This window comes from Ictidomys tridecemlineatus, unplaced genomic scaffold, assembly GCF_052094955.1.
Source record: "Ictidomys tridecemlineatus isolate mIctTri1 unplaced genomic scaffold, mIctTri1.hap1 Scaffold_78, whole genome shotgun sequence".
NCBI classification, from domain to species: Eukaryota; Metazoa; Chordata; class Mammalia; order Rodentia; family Sciuridae; genus Ictidomys; species Ictidomys tridecemlineatus.
The window spans coordinates 644,516-665,328 of NW_027525752.1; the positions used below are offsets into that span (position 1 = coordinate 644,516).

General features: G+C 33.8%; 1 pseudogene across 1 annotated transcript in view; it reads right to left on the reverse strand.

Annotated features, from left to right (window-relative positions):
- Positions 1 to 1,066: 1,066 nt before the first annotated feature.
- The window catches only part of LOC144374619 (transport and Golgi organization protein 1 homolog), a 135,900-nt pseudogene continuing 116,153 nt past the window's right edge, over positions 1,067 to 20,813 (reverse strand). The window contains exons 12-31 of the transcript XR_013433974.1: positions 17,452 to 17,467; positions 16,440 to 16,528; positions 16,121 to 16,198; positions 15,923 to 16,033; positions 14,783 to 14,854; positions 14,499 to 14,603; positions 13,741 to 13,863; positions 13,537 to 13,642; positions 12,477 to 12,532; positions 12,298 to 12,388; positions 11,988 to 12,126; positions 7,194 to 7,295; positions 6,281 to 6,341; positions 6,130 to 6,165; positions 5,986 to 6,053; positions 5,769 to 5,869; positions 5,450 to 5,587; positions 4,411 to 4,487; positions 2,681 to 2,831; positions 1,067 to 1,687 (exon numbers count right to left, since the gene is read on the reverse strand). The product of XR_013433974.1 is annotated as a transport and Golgi organization protein 1 homolog (transcript). The remainder of the gene's footprint in view (positions 1,688 to 2,680; positions 2,832 to 4,410; positions 4,488 to 5,449; positions 5,588 to 5,768; positions 5,870 to 5,985; positions 6,054 to 6,129; positions 6,166 to 6,280; positions 6,342 to 7,193; positions 7,296 to 11,987; positions 12,127 to 12,297; positions 12,389 to 12,476; positions 12,533 to 13,536; positions 13,643 to 13,740; positions 13,864 to 14,498; positions 14,604 to 14,782; positions 14,855 to 15,922; positions 16,034 to 16,120; positions 16,199 to 16,439; positions 16,529 to 17,451; positions 17,468 to 20,813) is intronic.

Here is a 20,813-nt window from a genome sequence, read left to right on the forward strand (position 1 = left end):
TTTTGTTTCACACAGATTTTGTTTCACACTGAAGCTTTTGCCCCTATTTTGAGAATACTTAGGGGACATAAAAAAACAATGATATGTTACGTTCTAGGTTTCAACAATCCTATTACTTTCTAGAATTTAAAAGAATGGAAGAATATGGTCTAGCAGTAAACAAAAGTATCAGGCTTTTATAATTTTATTTAAATCTTAAACCTCTTAAAATGTACTGTTAAAATTGCTGTAATTAAAATTACAGTTCTGGAGAGCTAGTTCTTAGAAACATTGTTTTAAAGACAGTAGTTACAGATTCAGGACTTGCTTTAATTGTTTTTTAAATAAAATATGTTTGAGTATCTATCAAAAAAAAAAAAAAGAATTTAATTCAGCCCGTAGTTGCTGAGTAAAGACATTATAAGCCTTAGAGTTTCATTCATTCTTAGAGGATTATACTTTTCTAATTTTTTTATCATATTCCTTGAAAATCAGTGGGAAGGTATGGGAAAGAGAAGAGTGTGTTGTGTACATTTTTAAAAAGAAATTTCCTTATTTTTTATAGACACAACATACCACCTTATATTTTACTGTTATAATGCAATAATGGCAAAAGCAGTAGCTCTTGCTACTAATGTAAACTCATTCTCAGAAAAGCATTCTCACATGGACAGTGGTTAGGAAAAAGTACATGAATGTGCTACAAAAATAGCGCCACAAGACTTCTCACAAGTAAAAGAAATCCTCTGTAGAAGTCCACAGTTGACCAAGGTCCAGCCTCCTTAACAGTGAGCAACAGGGATATGCTGCCAAGTCACCATCTTCAGTTCTGAGAGTGCGTTTACATGCTTCCCCAATGGCACAAAGTCTCATGACGATCCAATGAATCAACAGACACTTGGGAAATATTAATAAACAATTTTTATGAACTATTACAACAAAGAACTTCAGCAAGAAGGAAAATGAAGTTTATGATCTTTGAGTAAACATTTTTAGCCCAACAGTCTCTGCGACCAGATATTGAAAGAGAAAAAAAAATCAAGCTTAAAAAACACCATTTCTCTGTTATCAACTAGAATACACTAATAATAGGATAATGGAAATATAAGTTCTTAAAGCATTTCCACAGGAAATGTCCATAATTATGACATTCTAAATCATTTAGCAATTGTATATGCTACATTAACTAAAACAAAGGTATTCCTTATTGCACATTTTTAAATTGGAAGGATACTCTAGCTTAAGTGGGGGATATTTAGGGGGAAAATATTTTGGCTCAAAATGTATACTGCGCCAAGGCAGCTTCATTCTGAAAACATAAACCATTTAAAATAAACTTTTATATTTTGAAGCCAATAATCCTTTAACTCTGACTAAGTGTCAGAGGTTAATTTTATGGGCCCTGTTTTAAGGCCTGTGAACAGCCCTCACTACTCTTGAGAATTAGGTGGAGGTTCATCTTTAAAGCCTGAAGGCATTAAGTCTTTTGCAGCAGGTGGTGGCCCATAGTCTTGGGGACCATGAGTTGGAGGTGGTAATGGGGCACCAGGAATGAAATACTCTCTTGGGCCAAATGAGCCTAAAGGTCTGAATGGTGCTGGTGCAGGTCCTGGAAAAAAATCACGAGGGTCAAAAGGCAAATCCCATTTTCCAGGTGTAACACCTGGTGCATATTCTCTGAAGCCTATTGGTGGACGCATACCAGGACCTGGAAAATAAAAAAGGAAGTTATGTAAATACCCAGAAATTTCTGAACTAGGGTGATTTCAAGTATGTTAATATAGTCTTTAATTTCTCCCAAGCCTAGAACATCAGCTGGTGAACATCCTGACTTGCCAGATGAGGCAAACTGAGATGGAACAAGTTTAGGTTATAGCCTTTGACCAACCAGCCATGAAGTAACATATTAAGGATTTAACATGGCTCTACCTAGCTCCAGGCTTGTCTTTTTTCTTTCCCTACTATATAATTGCAGAATTATTTCTATCTCACAAGAGCTCCATTTATATTTGGAAGTATTACCATGACAAGATGATAGATTATGAAATAAGAACTTTACTACATCAAAGAAATTTTGATAAAAGGAAATCTCACTATTTATTACTGTATCCATTAAAAATTCATGAAGTATTTCAGCATGGACTTTACACATGCCATCAGAATCAAGGTGCATGCATGCCCTCGGAAAAGGCCTTCCACAGCCACCTAATTAAACCAGGAACATTTATTAGGTCACTGTTAAATCCTCTTTAACACTTCCCTCTGACATTTTTCAAGGTAAGGAGGGTTTGACTTTTCCTTTTCTATATTCTATAACCTACTGCTTATGCTTCCATTATGGGTGATTACAAACTTTATGTTATAGGATTTTCATATATGTGACAAAATTTTAAGTTATGGCATGCGTCTCATCCACCTTTCCATCTATTGCAGTGTATATCAACAGATTTTCAACAAACATCTGCAGAAGTAATATTTCTGGCTTTTCTGTATATAGCCCCTTATCCTTGTCTATGAGAGATAGCTATTGCCTATCTCAGTATAAGATTATGTAGTGTCCCATATGTCCCAGAAAACTGGAGGAAAAGTTAAAATGTACTCAGCTTTATCCTTTCATTATTAAGACCCGAGATAGCAACCAACTGTTTTAGCAAGCAATAGAAGTGGAAGATGAATGTGATTTATAAGTCAATCATCATACCAAATGGTGGAGGAATTGGCCAAGGCCCAAAAGGCCCACCGTGCAGAAGTGGCGGTCCATACCAAATGGGAGGTGGTGGAGGCCTTCCCATCGGGGGTCCCATGAAGGGTACCCCTGAGAAAGGAGGGGGCCCTTTCATAGCCATATGAACCTGCAATTTAAGATTTGAAAGCAGTTAAAAGTTTTAAAATTCCTATGTATTAAGACAAAGTACCAATACCTATAAAAGCTAAAACCCAAAACCTGTCCAGAGAACACCATCAGTGCAACAAAACTCTACCCACCCCTCCTGTGTATTCCCACTGACAGCTTACAGAAGTTGGAAGGATGCCACAAGAGGGAGCAGTTTGTTACTGATTATATCTGCACAGGAAAGGGAAAGGCAAGAGAACTGGCAGGGGTTATTAACAGAGGTGATTTCTGACCAGTATGTCATGCTGTATTCACTACAATCTATTTCAAAGGGAGTCCCCCCATCCCCATCACTTCCCTTTCATCACAATAGCTCATTACTTCCATATTAAGAATGAACAGAATAAAATGAAAAATCCATTCTCTACTCATGTAATAATAGCTACTATTCTACTATATCTTCAGTAAGTCTTTCATATATTATTCAACCTCTGAGATCTTTAAGTAGACTGTCTTGTTTTAAATAAGAGGGAACAAAAGCAAATGGGATATCATAATTTGTTGAAGGCCACACTGCATATTAAAGAACTCAATCCCAGTTTTGCCTCCAAGCCATGCTTTTCCCACCTCTATTCCTCTCTAACAATGGGTCTTTGCTCTCTTTTAAATCTTCTACTACAAAGGGGTTTGGGGTCTTATCTAAGCTGCCCTTAGATTTCTCAAGAGATGTATATTCCTGGAATATATATACACTGGAACTTGAGAAGTATTTTCCATCACAGTGCTATATACACAAATTAGGAAGACAAGCCTTTAATATTTACTTTCATTTACTGTACACCATTTGAGATATTGATTTATCATTTCCTATGAGTAGTGGGTTTGAAACTAAACAATTAAAAATTTATTTTATTATAGAGCTGCAGAAGACCTACCAGATATAATAGCAACACAGTTACAAGAGAATACACTTATGTGAACAAATGAGACCATTTCTTGGGACTAGCTCAAGAGGTCATTTCAGATGATCATTGTTTCACAGAATATCTGATACCAATCTAATTCAAATCACTCAAAATAGGGTTTGCACAAATGGAGGAATTCTTAAATAATATTCTTCCAAACAAAAATAAAAATGATGAATTATATAATTTATAATGAATTTACTTTGCCTTAGAACATTCAACACAAAACACCATATAAAGTTAGAGTGATAACTTTTCACATTCTGTAGTTCATTATAGTTGTACACACTTAAGCAACATTCCCAAGTTAAGGAGAAAAGTAAGCTCAATATTGCATGCAGTTTAAAGCAAACAAGATCAGTGTCATGCTCTGAATATCCTTCCCATAAATGCACAGAATAAAACCCAATTCAGTTCTCAACCTCTAAGTACTTACTCCAACTGGATGCTCAGTCAAAGAAGTAAGGGTGGAGACTGAGGGGGTCTCAGGTTCTTGGGGAACAGTTTGCTTTTTAAAAAACAAATGGGATAGTAAAAATAGAACACAAAGAAGGATAAAGCAAAGAGCAAGTACTGTAGGAAAGCTACATGTTCCTGCATGACCACATGATTCACAGTAACTACAGAACTTACCTTGCCCTCATTCGTCACCTTAGCTGGAGAAGAACTTCTGGAGCTGCTGTTCATGTGAGCTGGACCACATCCTGAGTCTGTTAGAGATCAAAGAATGGATTCAGACTTATTCTAACATGAAAAGAATAAAAATCCTCCATCCACAATTAAAGATTCTTTGAAATTACTTGGTCCCTTTACCAGAGGCAACGGGTTTCCCAGATGCCTCAGAAGACCAGTACGAGGTAAAGGTCCATCCATTGACCTTGGGAAAGAAAGATCAGAGCCCTTGTATGTATTTTTCAGAAGAAATAAACCACTGGTGGACAGGTCAGAGTTCAACAATAACTAGAAAGCAACATGAAAAATGGGTTGCCCAGGGGTTGGTGTCATAGCTCAGTTGTAGAGTGTTTGCCTAGCATGTGTGAGGCACTGGATGTGATTCTCAGCACACATTTAAAAAATAAATAAAAATATCATGTCCATCTACAATTAAAAATATTTTTTAAAAAAATGGGTTGCCCAATACGTAAATCACAATTTATGAAGAGACTTAAGTAAAATAAAGAACTGCCTTGGGTTGATAGAACAGGAGATTAATAAGTACTGGTCCTAAACTTTAAGCTATAGACTTGAAGTATGTGTAGGCTGGCTTTTCTTTAGTCTGTATAACCTGACTTCCAATCTTACCAAGACTACAGTCCTATTTAGAATTTGAAATAAGATTCAGTATTTCATGTTGGAAATATGTATGCTACAAAAAGTTTAAGGCTACTTTTATAATATTTGGGAAAGGAACACCATAGAGATTTAATTTAAAGATAAAGGTTTACACTTCACAGTGTAAAATTTAAAAGAAAAAAACAATACAGGGACCTCCAGGAAAAAAAAAATGTTTTCTATTCTAGAACAGATTTTACAGAAAACATTCACTATGATAAAGTAAGAAATTATCTTCTATATATTGTACAGGCCCAAATTCTATGTTTTCATTAGAATATTCAAAAGGGAAAAAAAAACCTTGAAGCAGTTTACTATAAAGCAACAGGTGAATGCTCACCAAATCCGTTTCTAGGCATATCTTTTTGATTAAGAGTAGCAGAAGGAGGTCTCCCAGCTGGCTCTGCTGTCAGTGGAGGGGAACATTCTCCACCATTCATGGGGGATGGACCAAAAGAGCCATTATGGCTCAGTGGACCTAAAGACAACAATGCCGTGTTACTACTTTAAGGCAGCCTTCTCCCTGACACCAACCCTCACCTCCTGCTTTAGCAAATCATTCAGATTATTTCATAACCATTACACACAGAAATAAAAAGTAATTTATGTACATTCTGCACCAAGAAATAAAATAGCTCCTTTTACAAAGTGCCCCCTACCTCTCTGAGGAGGATTTCGTAAATTTGGTCTTCCCAGCATAGGTTTTACAATCCCGGGTTCATCTTGACGCACTGCAATCTTTTGGGTCATTTCCAATAGTCTTGAATATTGAGAAATATTCTGAATTATGAAACAGCAATCTATTCCTTCATAGATAATATCTAGCATAACCTTAAAACACTATAAAACATATAGGAAGATACCAAAATCACATACTTCTGTCTCAAATTAGCAGCTTCCCTTTTCTCTTCAGCTATAGCTCTTGCTGCAGAACGAGCTTTGAGCTATTAAAGAGAAAATATTCAAATTCAGTTGCAGTAGGCTATGCACAAAATAAAGAAAAGGGGGAAAAAATCTTACCCAATTATCATGAGCTTTCTTCACATGCATAGCAATCTGAAAAAGACAACACATTAAAAAATATGTTTTTAGGGACTCATTATAATAGCCTATAATTGTCTGTATTAGATATCAAAGAATTCTGCAACTACAGGACAGTATTAATTACTACCTGGTTGTTAAATGAGTGCTTGGTTTTCTGTAATGCTTCTTCCATCTCTTCAATTCTCCGCCTAAGAATTACAACAATTGAATAACATTTGAAACATTTCTGACCATTTTCCCTTTATTCCATCAGCTATACTTTTAAAGACTTTATCATACATAAGAAAAACATTTCTATAGTTATATAAATCCAGTGTGATCAAAACTAATACTACAGGCCAGGTGCAATGCCACATGCCAGTAATCCCAATGATTGGGAAGCTGAGGCAGGAGGATCACAAGTTCGAGGTCAGTCTCAGCAATTAAGTGGGAACCTATGCAACTGAGACCCTGTCTCAAAGTAAAAAAAAGGTCTAAGGATGTAGCTTAGTAGTAAAACACCAAAAATAAATAAATAAATAAATAAAATAAAGACCCAATACTAATAACTTATTTATCATTTAATTGCTAGAGATTCTGAATGATAAATTATAATTTCCTTAACTGTTCATCAGTGTGTTCTCAAGTAATTCTGCTAGAAATATCTTCCTCCTTAAAACTTTTTTTCTTTTTTTCAAATTATATCCATAAAAGATTTCCAAGGTCTATCAAATGCCACACTTTTGTGGGTCTTGATACATCACACAGCAAATTGATTTCTTAAAGAATTACTACAACATACAAAACCCCCAGAACTGTTTGCATTGACCAAGTTCCCTATGGTCTTGCCCATTGGCTATAAGTAAATTTTTGTTAACATTGTTCATTTGTAAAGTTGAAATTTATTTTTTCTCCTGTGTGAATTGAATGTATTCATATCCTCTCGTTATTTATACTTCCATGCTATTTTCTTCTATCTACATAATGTAAAAAAAGATTAAAAAAGAAAGCTAACACTAGTTCATTAGACACTGACACCCTCCTTTAGAAACTGAACTCACTTGTAATTTTTAACTTCCTGTACAGCGGAAACCACCTTTTCATCTGCAGCTGACAGCCGCTGCTCTCTTTCTAGTCTCTCATATTCTTCTTGGTTTAGTTTCCTAAAATAAAGCCAGTTATCAAATCAAAAGTTTTTCTCTGTGAATATCACTTCCCACAATTCTATAAAATGCTTAGGCACATAAAATAGGAATTCAAACCTGCAATTTCCTAAATCAAACTCTGGCAAATCACTTACATTTTCTAATTTCTCCTCTTAATTCTCTATTTACCAGTAAATAAAATAAATGTGAAAACAACATGTGCCCCAAGGGCAAGTCTCCTGTGTGTAAGATAATAAAAACTCACTTTACTTCAATGTGGAAGATCAGGACTGATCAACCTAACATAATTAAACATATTAGGATAAAGCAGGGGATAATTCTTTTCTCGTTTCTGCCATGGGTAGGACACTAAGTATATCTTTGTCATGGAGGAACTCTTTTCTCAATCCAAGACTGGTACCATAATAAAGATATAGTCAGTCAAAGAAAAAATCTTCTAGAATATGTCTTTTAGCTATGCAATTAACCACAGAACATTTTTGACACTTTAGATATATATTTCAAAAGAATTGCAATTAAGCAAAAAGACAAATCTGAGTTTTGATAATGTCTGTCAACCAGAAAAAGAAGCCAAACTGACCCATGATCAGAGTATTATCTACTGACAAGTTTTAACTCTGATCATGAAACTCAAGATGTTCATCTACTGAGACAAAGGTAGCCACATTTAATGATTTTAAAAATACTATTTTCTGCTATCCTTGTACTACTTTAGCCATAGTTCCAATTCAAAAGATAATTAACTTGAAACTTAATTTTCCATAAATCAGAAGAACTATAGTAAAAAAGGATTATTGATACCAAATAGAAAAAGGGGATTATATATTCTTATATAGCTTCTCATTTAATTCTTCAGCAAGTATTTTATGAGTGGCTATAATATACTAGTTACCTTGTAAGATGCTAAAGAATAAAAGAGCTCACTGTTTCAGGTATAAATGATGCCTAAAGGAATATAATAATTTTCCCCACTGGCTTAAGAAGGAATATGGAGAAAACTGAATCTTGAAGGACAGAGAGAATTTTGTTTCCAATTACCAAAGAGTTAGTCTGAGAGCACTAAGAACAATCAAAACATCTTTATAAGAATATAAAATTGTGTTTGAAAGGATACAAGCTAAAAAGGCAGTAAAGATATATGTATGTGGCCAAGATCCATTAGAAAAAGGAATCTCAGAATTACAAGTAAGGCTGGCACTTTAAGGTACTTTTCTCCTAGGTTTACCCACATATTGAAGATAACACAAAGATATAATGAGTCTGAACTAAGCCTTCATCAAATTCCTGGGCTTAGAGAAAAAAAGAAGTGTTTGGGGCTACAAATAAAGGGACCCTTAATAAAAGCCCTAGCCTTTGAGTTTAGATTAGAAAGTACTGCACACTTAAGTGATGAACAGGCAAAAAATCCAAAAGGAACAATACTGAAACATTGAAAAGACAAGTCATTTTTGAATTATCTTAATTGCTGACTACGTTTGAAGTGACAATCTTACTCAAGTAACCTCAACACTTTTCTATAAGAAGATAACTTCATCTTAGTCCTCAAATTTCATGTATAATTATCACAACAATGTTAGCCAATCAAAACTGACCAGGCACTCCATAAGACAAAATTCTGTGAGAAAAAATCCCACAGAAAAGGAAAACACCTAATGGGGTTAACCGCACATGTTTCAAAAAAGTAAAGTCAAGGTTATGAATTTCAGGTCTGGGAATATAGTTTAGTTGGTAGAGTGCTGCCTTGCATACACAAGGCTCTGAGTTCAAACCCCAGCACCACAAAAGAGGAAAAAAAAAGATTATAAATTTTGTCAAAGGATTAGAAACTATAAAACCAAGAAATAGTTGGGTGTGGTGACCTACACACAGTCAAAGATACTCGGAGGCAGAGGCAGAATGATGAGATTAAAGATAGCTTGGAAAGCAGTAAGACACTAGTCCCTTATGAGAAAGAGCAAGGAGTCTGGGGAGGTAGCTCAATAGTAGAGCACATGGCTCAAGGTCCTGGGTTTGAGCTGTAGTACTGAAATAGGACTGGGGTTGTGGCTCAGTGGTGAAGCACGTGCCCCACATGTGTGGGGCACTGGGATCAGTCCTCAACACCACATAAAATAAATAAAATATTGTGTCGGGCTGGGGATGTGGCTCAAGCAGTAAGGCGCTCGTCTAGCATGTGTGCAGCCCGGGTTCAATCCTCAGCACCACATACAAACAAAGATGTTGTGTCCGCCAAAAACTAAAAAATAAATATTAAAATTATCTTTCTCTCTCTCTTAAAAAATCCTATAAAAAATAAAATAAAATATTATGTCCATCTACAACTAAAATAATATTTTAAACCCTGAACTTTTTAAAATCCTAAACTCAATGAATGATTTTAACAACAGATTTGGGAAGTAAAATAAATCCTACCGCTTTTAAGACAGGTCAGAAGAAAATATCCAGAAGAAGTAAATCCAGAATGTAGGAGGCAGGGGAAATCAAATTCTAATATGCATTACAGAAGAGAGAATGAGGTAAAATCAACATTTAGAAAAAGACTCGAAAATTCAAGAAATGTTTAATGGTCCCAAGCAACATAACTGCAAGAGGAAAAAGTGGGTGGGGTGGGGAAAACTACACCTAGGCACTTCCCAATACAACTGTTAAAAAAAGAGAGAAATGACTACAGGAACTAGGGGAGGGAGATAAGACCAAACAACAATGATAATGGACTCCTTAAAGAAAAAAAATTAAAACAGATGGTAATTAATTGGATATTTTCAAATTGCTAAAACTAAGTAAAAGTCAAAATTCAGTAGCCAAAAGAAAGATCCTTTAAAAATGGAAACTGGTTTTAACTCTAATCATGAAGTTCATGTCAACCTAATACAGATTATAAAGGTAGCAATATTTAGTGGATAAAATACTATTCTCTGTTTATCCTTGTACTACTTTGATACACTAATCAAATCTATCATTAAAGGACAATGTTCAAATAGAATGAAAATAATTTCAAATAAGAAACCAACAGTGTAGAATGCAGAACTACAGAAACTTTAAATATGTGTATAAATTGAATGAATGTCTTGTGGAGTTCACAGTATACGAAGTACTAACATACGATGCCACAACAGTTATCTGATTCAGGAGCTACTTAAAGCCCATAAAAACAAGTAATAAACCTATTAATCTATGTCAGGTTTTTATTAAATCCAGAATATATACCAAGGCCTTTAAATTATGAGAAGATGAATAAAATTATAATTATATAATTATAATTCCATTATAATTTATGATTACATCAAGCTTATAGAGGGAATGAGGAAAATAATTAAAAATATTTAAACTATTAAAAAGATACAAGGAAGAAAAAAAGAACAGGTCATTAATTAGAAAGCAAATTCTTCATAAACCACAGGCACATATTGACATGAACAGACTTATATTTTAGAAAGTCCACTCAAGCGGCTATAGAGAAAATTACTAAGAATTTGAAATAAATTATATAAAAATATAAATAATGGAGAATGAAGACAGATGACCTAGGTTAGAAACAGAAAAGATGACACAGGCATGAACTAACATAGTACCTGGGGATGAGTAAAAAGAGTACAAACCACAGATGATGACTGAATGAATTTTGGAGGAGTTGAGGAAAATAGTGCTACAATTTAACTGCATTACAAAGAAAATTAATTGCCATTTAGGTCATTCATATTACTAGTAGGGACAGAGAAAACAAGTGTTCTTTTGAAAAAAAAAGTGATAAAATGAGAAATGTTTCTTTGAAACAGGCCAGGCATTTAGAACTGGCCTGAACAAAAATTTGAGATTCTAAAAAGGTCGCTTGGAGATCACAGAATTTTAGAAAAGTTAATGGAAAGGTTTCAATATTTAATGCATTAATTAGGCAACAGAAGTCAAAATACCTAAAAATAGTTAGGTCTATAAGAAGGTCTGTCTTTGCTTTAACAAGATATATATATATATATATATATATATATATATATATATATCTTGTTAATAAATCAGGTGCAAACAAATAAAATCTGACACAAAAAAACTATTTTTAGAGAATTCAAGTATTTTTGTGGATTAAAATCTTCAAATGAACTTCCAAAAAATAACTAGCTCCACACTGAGAAGATTAATATATAAATATATACTACAAACAAGTACTTCTGTAATCATAACTCCTAAAATCCTTGCCACAGTTCAATTTTTAGTGTGAACATCTGAGATATTCAAGTCCAAAACTTGTACCATCAATAAGTAAATATTATTCCTTTTTGAAGTTTTTATTCTACTAAAACATGTCATTCCAAATCACTCAGTATTTTTAAAGGTCCAGAGTTAGAGATACAAGTTCAAAACATTAGAATTACATAACTGATCACAATGAAAGGAAATTAAAATAAATAGTGGGATCATAGAAAGGGTCTAGATCTTTGAGAGGTATTTCCACATCAGTGACTGTTAATACCAGTTTACCACTTCTTGCCTTCATATGAATTTGACAATTGATTATGATGTCCTCACAGCCTTAGTTTATGGTTCCAACTACCTCAGGACTCTTAAGACTGATGATGGAAAGAAAAATGCAACTTATAGGAAACAAAACACAAAGGAAAAAAGACAAATCTCTACTAGATAAAATTATCTGTTAGTTCACACAATGATAACAATAACAAACAATGGAAATCTTACTTTTTTAGTGCCATCTCATTTTGCTGGTAGAGTTCATTTAAAATCTCCACTTTCTGCCTAAGAGTTTTGCATTCCTCTTCCAGTCCAACTTTAGAAGACCGTAGTGAATTGCAGTCATTTTCTAATTTCTTTATTTGGTCTGTAAAGGATAAAACAGCTTATCTCTATATGTGTACAAGGACTTAAGAACTTGCTTGAGGGAGTAGTGCCAAGAAAAGTAAGAAGCATGAAAGCAAAAAGCCATTCTTTATCTTTCCAATAAATTTTTAAGTCTTTCCAACATGGCAATTTCTTCTCAAGAAGAACCCACCTTCTAGATTACATTTTGTGGACATCGAGGCTCTTAGCTTAAGTTGTAAAAGTTTTAGATCCTCTTCAACTACTGATATTGTAGTTTTTGTCTAAAAATTGCAGAAAAGAGAGGTATTCTTAAAAGTGAGGCACAGGAAGAATTCACAGGTACTATGGGACTCTTACAAAGAACTATACCCGAGAGACATCCATCATCTGCTTAATTTGATCTTTGATCTTCTCGTTCCGATCACCTAAAAAACAAAAGACTTTAGCTTTTTCTTTCCTTACTTTTAACTCTATATTCTCCTAACTTCCCTAAACTAAAGAATGATTGTGTTCAAATACTGGAAGAAAAAAATCAATTAAATAATTAAACTGATTAGACTAATGACTTTTAAGAGAATTGCAAGCTTAGATTTAAAAAAAAAAAGAGAGAGGTGAATTTCAGACTGGGGTTGTGGCTCAGTGGTAGAGTGCTCACCTAGCATGTGTGAGGCACTGAGTTTGATCCTCAGCATAAAAATAAATAAAAGTACTGTGTCTGTCTTAAAAAAAAGGTGAATTTCTAGTTTGCACAACTAAAATGTTATCTATGCTATTCTTGTAAGATAAAAGCTTTTCTTCTCTCTCAGATCTATCTTCACCTGGGCAATAAGTGTCTTGTTTAGAAAGATTCAATCCTCTATTTTCTCCCTGAATCTACTACCAGGTGTGGTTTGAAATACTTGCTATGTAAGCAATATCCAACTTGGGAGAAAACATCTGGAAATATTTTCCTCATCAGTAAACACTGTTACACTCCCTCTCTAGCTTTCTGATAGTCTCTAGCCTCTGTTCTCACAGCCTTAGTTTATTGTTCCAACTGCCTCCGGACTGACTGTGGACCTTAAAACCACAGAGCCATAGAGATGATGAGTATCAAAATCAAGTATCATCTGCATAAGTTAAGAAATAAATTTCTCTTACTGTACAATGTTCAATACTTAGAGGTATAGGATGTGACTATTGTAGCTGCAGTGTACTTACTAGTTTTCAATGGGATAGAAAAAGTCAGTGTTCTTCACATGCCTATTGCTACATTATACCCCAACAACCCACCTCTGCCAATGCAACAGACATATCTATAGATCCAGTGATATGTGTCTACAACCCTGAAGCTTAAGAAGAAATTCAGCCAGCTGAAAAGTGGCATCTGTATACTTAATTAAAGACAGGAAAGCAAAAAAGGATTCAACCTCCCTGAGACTGATCTTACCTGCTAACTCTCCATTGGTTAATTCATCTGACTCATCTCGACTTTGATCCTCAGATTCAGATTCACATTGTAACCGATTCAACTGTGTGATGTGATTAGTCAAAGCCTAGAAAAGAAGCAAAAGGTTGGAAGACTCTCAATTTTAATTCAGAAGATTTCAGGAGAATTCATGAGATGAAACATATATTTGGAGTATAAATTTACATTAATAGTATCATCTTTTTGACTAAGAGCTACTTGTAAATCTTTCTGGGTCTTCTCAAATGATTTCATTTGTTCACTGAGCTCAGCGTGTGATGTACTCCAGTCTTTTACTTCCTGCTGCAACTGAAAAGTCAAAACACATGAATTCCTATGGGTTAGGGAGGGGTTTCTGCACTGGATATATCAGGACTTAGACAAAGAAATAGAGAGCCATACTCCTTGGTGGCCTGCCTCAATCGAGGGGGTTGAGTCCTTGGTTAAGGAAGAGGGCAGAGTGGCCCCAACTCTCACAGCTGCAGTAAGAACATCAGAGCTATCAGGAAGTTGACCCTGTTTATTGCATTCCCCAGAAAATTGCTGCCAATTCAAATAATTTATCTCCAGCAGGAATGGCTGGGCATATATGACTGTCTCCTAAATTTAGATTCCTTATCATGTAATCTTCCCTTGGCCGGTGAATCAGTAACTATTCAAAAGAGGATCATAAAATACTTAATTTTCTGGTTTAAAAAGTTTCTTTGAGGCTATGCAAGTTAATAACTGATTGACATTTGATAAGAAAAGCAATAATCCAAAAATCCAAAACAGATGGAGACCATATATATGCACTCAAATTGGGGAGCATTGTTTAAACTTTGCATATCTAGAAAAGGTCCTACATGAATATTCCTTACCTCAGAAACAGATCCAAGAAAGATACAAGATAATGAAATTCACTTCTCTAGTTTACATTATGTATGACATCAAATTTTCTTTACCTGCTCTTTCTCCTTCTTAAGCATGGTATTTTCTTTCTGAAGCTGACAGCATTTCAACTTCACCTTCTCTTCACGAAGCTTAGCTTCATTAAGGAGAATTTGAAGCTAATGAAAAACACTACAGTTAGTGAATTAATTCCAAAGAAGAAACAAAGTTATACTTTCCCAAACAAGACATCATATAGTTCTCATTTTTTGCACATTTTAGCACACCTCAAATTTTTGGTCCGCAACAAAACTAAGATGTAGTATTAATATCTGTTAGCAATAGTTGGCAGCTTTACCTCTGAAAGTTCAGAAGTATTTACTGAAATGACATCTTTAAGCTTCTCTATAGATTTCTTATTTTCCATTATCTGCCAGGTGAAAACAGAACACAAAATATGCATTAGGATTTCAGTAGAAATACTGATATATATATGTGTGTGTGTGTGTGTGTGTGTGTGTGTGTGTGTGTGTGTGTACACATACATATATATACTAAAAAAGATAAACACAACAAAATTTTTGTCAAGCCATCCCATTACATTTCAGGTAAATGCAGGGAATCCAGCTTTGGACTAAGCAAAAAATCAAGAACTGAAAGAGATGAGGGAAAATGAAGTCATAAATATTTCATGGCATCCACAACCTTACTGTTTATGAGATAACCATAAAAAAAGTTCAAAGTATAGAAAATCATAATGCAATAAGTAAATGTTTTAAAGCATAGAAAATTAACTAATTAATTACTGTTTCAAGTAAACCAGTTCAAATTAGTAATTTTTTTCTAGTGATAGAGAAAAAAATTTCCCAAGATCATTTTTAAAATTTTCTTATCTGAAGTAAAAAATGATAAAATTTAAGGAAGAACAGACTAATCTCACATACAGAAGAATTCCAAAAAAATTATAAAGATACTTGCTCCTTAAGGAAGTGGACATAAATCTGCAATCTTTGTTTGCAATGCCTGGGATTGAATCCTGGGCCTCATGCATGCTAGGCGAGTGCTCTACCATGAGCTGCATCCTGAGCTTGTAACTCTTCATACTTTAACTGTGGGCTGTGCATGGTAACTTCCAAAGAATACAATATGAAAAGGATTGGAAAGAATTTTTACAGTGGAGAAATCTGATAAATACTACCTCAGCTAGGTGATCAAGCTTACTTGGGTGTAGGATATTTCAGAACACACTCTCTACCATCTTTTGCAACTTTTATGTAATTACAGAAACTTATAGAAATTGAAAATGAAATATGTAAGTAAAAATGTTTTAAGTTGTTGTATCAGTACTTAAAAGTTCCACAAAATGGGCAGAAGTGGGTTCAACTTCCTTGACTCCTAATCTTACTTTAGTTAACAGCTGGACTAAGTTCAACCTAACCAATTTTACAAAATATTTGAAAAGCCAAATTGCAGTAATACTTAGCAGCAAAACTCTTACCAAGTCCTGATTCTTAGCTTTCTGTTCTCTCTCAGATTCTAACATAACATGAAGACTTTTAGCTCTCTCATCCAGAAGTTCTTTAGCTTTTTCAAGAAGCTTCATTTTATCCTGGAAAAAAAAGGTGTCAAGATTACTCACTCATTACATTTACTTTTGAGTTTAGAATGTAATTCCCCCCAAAGAAGGGATTTTTACCTTATAATTAGTTGCTTCATCAGAAAGAATCATATTTTGTTTCATGGTCTCTTGGACCTGTTTCTTTGATTCCTTCATCTATGTAAATAAAGCATTCAGAATTAAGATTCACAAATTAAAGTGCTACCATACAAGTTACTTCCAGACAAGTGACCCTTTCCAGAAAAAAGCAGTACTTAATACATATGACTGTTTAGAATTTGGATGATTTGTAAGAAATAATGAAACAAAAATTTTAAAATATGATTTTTAAATTAAAACAGGTAGGAATGATTCAAGCTAGAACAAAGGGAGAAAGAAACAAAAAAAATAATTATACCTTCTGTTCATAATTTGACAATTTCTGCATTAGTTCTTCATTTTCTTTCATGAAATTGTTCACCTTTTTGGAAATTTGCTGTTCATTGACTAAAAGGGGGAAATACACAAGATTATTACAATCACTAAATGAAATTCAATTACTCAATCTACTAAAAGCAAAGACATGTTATATGGTACTATGAGGAAATACTTCTTAGCATAACTATTATGCTTTTAAAAAGCAATCTATGCTTATTAGCAATAAGAGTATAAAAATTATTAAAATTTAAGAAAAATATAAGAACAATGATATTTTGCTGGGTTCAGTGGTGCACACCTGTAATCCCAGTGGCTCAGGAGGCTGAGCTAGAAGGATCCCAAGTTCAAAGCCAGCCTCAGCAAGAGCGAGACACTAAGCAACTAAGTGAGACTTGGTCTCTAAATATAGGGGGTTGGCGATGTGGCTCAGTAGAGTGCCCCAGAGTTCAATCCCAGGAACCCCTCCCATCCAAAATGATATTTCAATTTAAGCTTATTTCACAGATGGGAAATACAGTAAAGTGTTGTAGTTTGATATTCCCCCCTTCTCAAAACACTTTCTTTTCCGAAAATGGAATCATTTAATTCTTTGCAAAGAAAAACAGAAATGAAAACATACTGATTCACATTACCATTCTTCAAATTATCTACTCAATTACATAATGCATGATTAAATCATTAGCATAGAAATACTCTTCAAATGTAATACATCTGCATTACATCAATATTCAAAGTTAATCTGCCCCAAATTAAAACTTATCATCATCTCCCTATCCACAATTTGTTCCTCCTCTTTATCTCCTATCTCAGAGTTGGAACCATCATCATCTTCTCTATTATCCATACTAGCAACCTAGGAATAGTAAAATTTTCAGGAGGTAAAAAAGATAATAGACATTAAAAGTCACTGTATCTACTTCTAATATACATAAAACACACATCAAACACCAATACAAAGGGTTATTACAAGTTTAAGAAACCTAAAAATTTACCTTGATATACTCTATCTTTTACCTAGAAGAGAGAAAAAAGATTAAATTTGATGTCAAACATCTGCTCAATAGAAACAGCATTCCTAAAATAACAGTCAGAATCATAACCAAGTGAGAATTTAATAACATTCTGGTTCAGGATAATAATTTATAGGATTAAAAATAAGTAAAGGTTAACAAGCCTTTTAAATTTAATTGGTAGTGATATTTCATAAATAGCCTCTGACATAAAAACACTAAGATATGTACCTTATTTCACAGTAAAGATGTGTGTGTGTGTGTGTGTGTGTGTGTATACTCAAAATCATTTACTTGACAATTCTAAATAACCAGGATAAAGTCTAGAAACAATGACTATTCAAAAGAAATCTGAGGAAACAATATTAAAGGCATAATCTTTGTACTAAGATATGCCATTTTCACTCACCAGAAAACATCTTAGAACTCCAATTTAAATTTGGCTATTGGCTGAATTTAGAAACTAAGAGGCTACATCATCTTATTTCTGTAAACCACTAAATATATAGCAAGAAATCTGAAAGGAAAGACTGCTAGAAGAAAATGCACAAGCAATAAGAGAAATGACAATTAACATATTCTGGAAAGGACAAAAACAATCGTTTCCAAAAAACAGCAATAAACTACCTGAAAATAAAACCTAAGCAGAAATTTTTTTAAAACATCACTAAATTTCTTTGTAACTTAGCATATTACTTGTCCTTTCAAATGTTATAAATGGTAATGGGATACCCAGATGTGTCCACGGATCATCCATGGGATCTTCGTAATAGGAAATTGCATTCAGAAAACTCCAACACAGAAATAAATGAACATTTCTTTAATGTCATAGCCTTGCTAACCTTTTACTCAAAATGACAACAGAGGAAAATGGGAAGTAGCATAAAAGCAGTCATCTAAGGTAGGGACTAAAGTTCCAAAGTCAAATGCTGAAACTGAGGAGCAACAAGCTAGGAACCACATCCCACATAACCTAGTGAAAAGAGAAACAGGTACCAGGGTTCTTGAAATGAAAGAAACAAGAGAGAGAAATATAAAATGTTTTCATGTTTTTCCCTTCTCTTTATCCTTCTATTTCCTTTTTACTTTTAGCTGAGAAAAATTCAATGAGATTAGAAAATTCCTCACAGGAATCCAGGCAAACGATTCTTCTATTTAAGAAGGGAATACTTTTTAAGAGATTTTACACTCAATTGTACAAGGAGAGGAAACTTATCTTAACAATGATATGTCTGAAATAATTAAGAAATCAGAAAAAGAACACTCAGATTTGAAAAGATTTGTATCCAATGCTTTTGGCCTCTTTAACTGTTAGGCTTTTCATATGCAAAGTCCATTTACCTAAAATAATTTTCTTCCAATTATGTTAAATAACTATGAAACAGAATGACCTACAGTACAAACATAAGTATGTATAAGCGCATATATATATATATACACACACACACACACACACACACACACTTATACATATATGTACACACATACACAGAGATAGACTAATTCTGCTCAGAAAAAAAAAAACCTTAATGAACAAAACATTTAATGGATTTTTGGACAACACATAATCTATACTTCCAAATAAAAAGGTATTTTCTGTACATATGATCAAATCATAAAATCTGGGAAAAATTTATATAAAAGACTGGAAAAATTATCTCATCTCCTTTTTCTCATTTTACTGTATTTCTTTGCAGCATTTCCCCGTTTGTATGTTTATATTAACATACAGTTCATCAACATTTAAATCTTAGTTTCTGCTTTTTTTCCCACTTCACATTTAATTGTGAGCATTTTCTGTACCTCAAAGCTTTGAAATAAATAAATCTGCCTACTATTCCACTAATCGAACATACAATAACCCCTAAATGAATTATGTTGTGCTAAGTCTTCAATCTAATACACTGTTCCATTGAAAAACATTACCAAAATCTTCAAAGCATAGTTATTTCTTTAAGATAGATTACTAGACATATATGCTACATAAAAGGATATTTATCTAACCTATCCCATCTTTTATCCCACTTTTAAGACTTCTGATACATATGAAACTACTGGTCAGGATGGCTGTAAGAATTACCAGTTCTACCAACTGCACCCACACTAAATTATTTTATAATGTTAGTTTGACTTAAACCACTATTTTGTGTTTTAGCAACTGAAAAAGAAAAAGAAAGGGGGGGGCAGTGACTATATAAAATAATCCTTGTGCTTATGTGCTAAGGTATAAGTAAGTTAATTTACTCACAAGAGTAGTTCTCCAAAAGAAAATGACAAAGGATACAATCCCAAAGAAAACAGTGAATACTACAGGCTTCCATGGTAGTCCATAAAAATCAGGCCCAGGCTGAGTATCATCATCAGGCAATGTAGTAAACAGCTTAAACAGACAAATTAGAAGAAATGGGAAACCTTAAATTTATAACAAAACAGTCACAAAGAATCATGGCAATTCTAAACCAACCTCCTCATCAGAAATCCACCTCCTCAATATTTTCCAATAGCTTCTTCAAGAGAGAGAATACTGGCAGTCTCATATTTTTTGTTCGCTTCCAGTGTTTTCAAGTATAATGAATCTAAATACTTTTTAAAAATATTTATTTATGTATCTTTAGTTTTAGGGTGGACACATTGTTTTGTTTTTATATGGTTCTGAGGATCGAACCCAGTGCCTCATGTATGCTAGGCAAGCGCTCTACTGAACCACAACCCCAGCCCGAATCTAAATACTTTAAATTGAGCATACATTTCCAGTTTGTAACAGGCCCTATATCATCACATTATCTAACACCTGGCTAGAATCCCTCTGTATCATTCTTTTCTCTTAGATAACCTGGTTTTTATAATTTAAAAAATTCATTTAAGACAAAACTTAAATATATGAAAGAACTAATTAATTTTATGGCAACAAATAAAAACAATGACGATATATGTATAAGATTTTAAATCTTACTTCCATTCCACTCTTATATACAGATACGTGACATGTAATTTCAGACAACTCTTGAAAACTGGCTTAGATAAACTTCTCTGAATTTAACATCTTTCTATAAAATTCAGAGCCTAATTTTATTTTATTTTTTTTATATTTTTTTTTTATTGTTGGTCGTTCAAAACATTACACAGTTCTTAATACATCATCTTTCACAGTTTGATTCAAGTGGGTTATGAACTCCCAACTTTACCCCGTATACAGATTGTTGTTTCACATCAGTTACCCTTCCATTGATTGACATATTGCCTTTCTAGTGTCTGATGTATTCTGCTGTCTGTCCTATTCTCTACTATCCCCCCTCCCCTCCCCTCCCCTCCCCTCCCCTCCCCTTTTCTCATCCCTGTTTAAT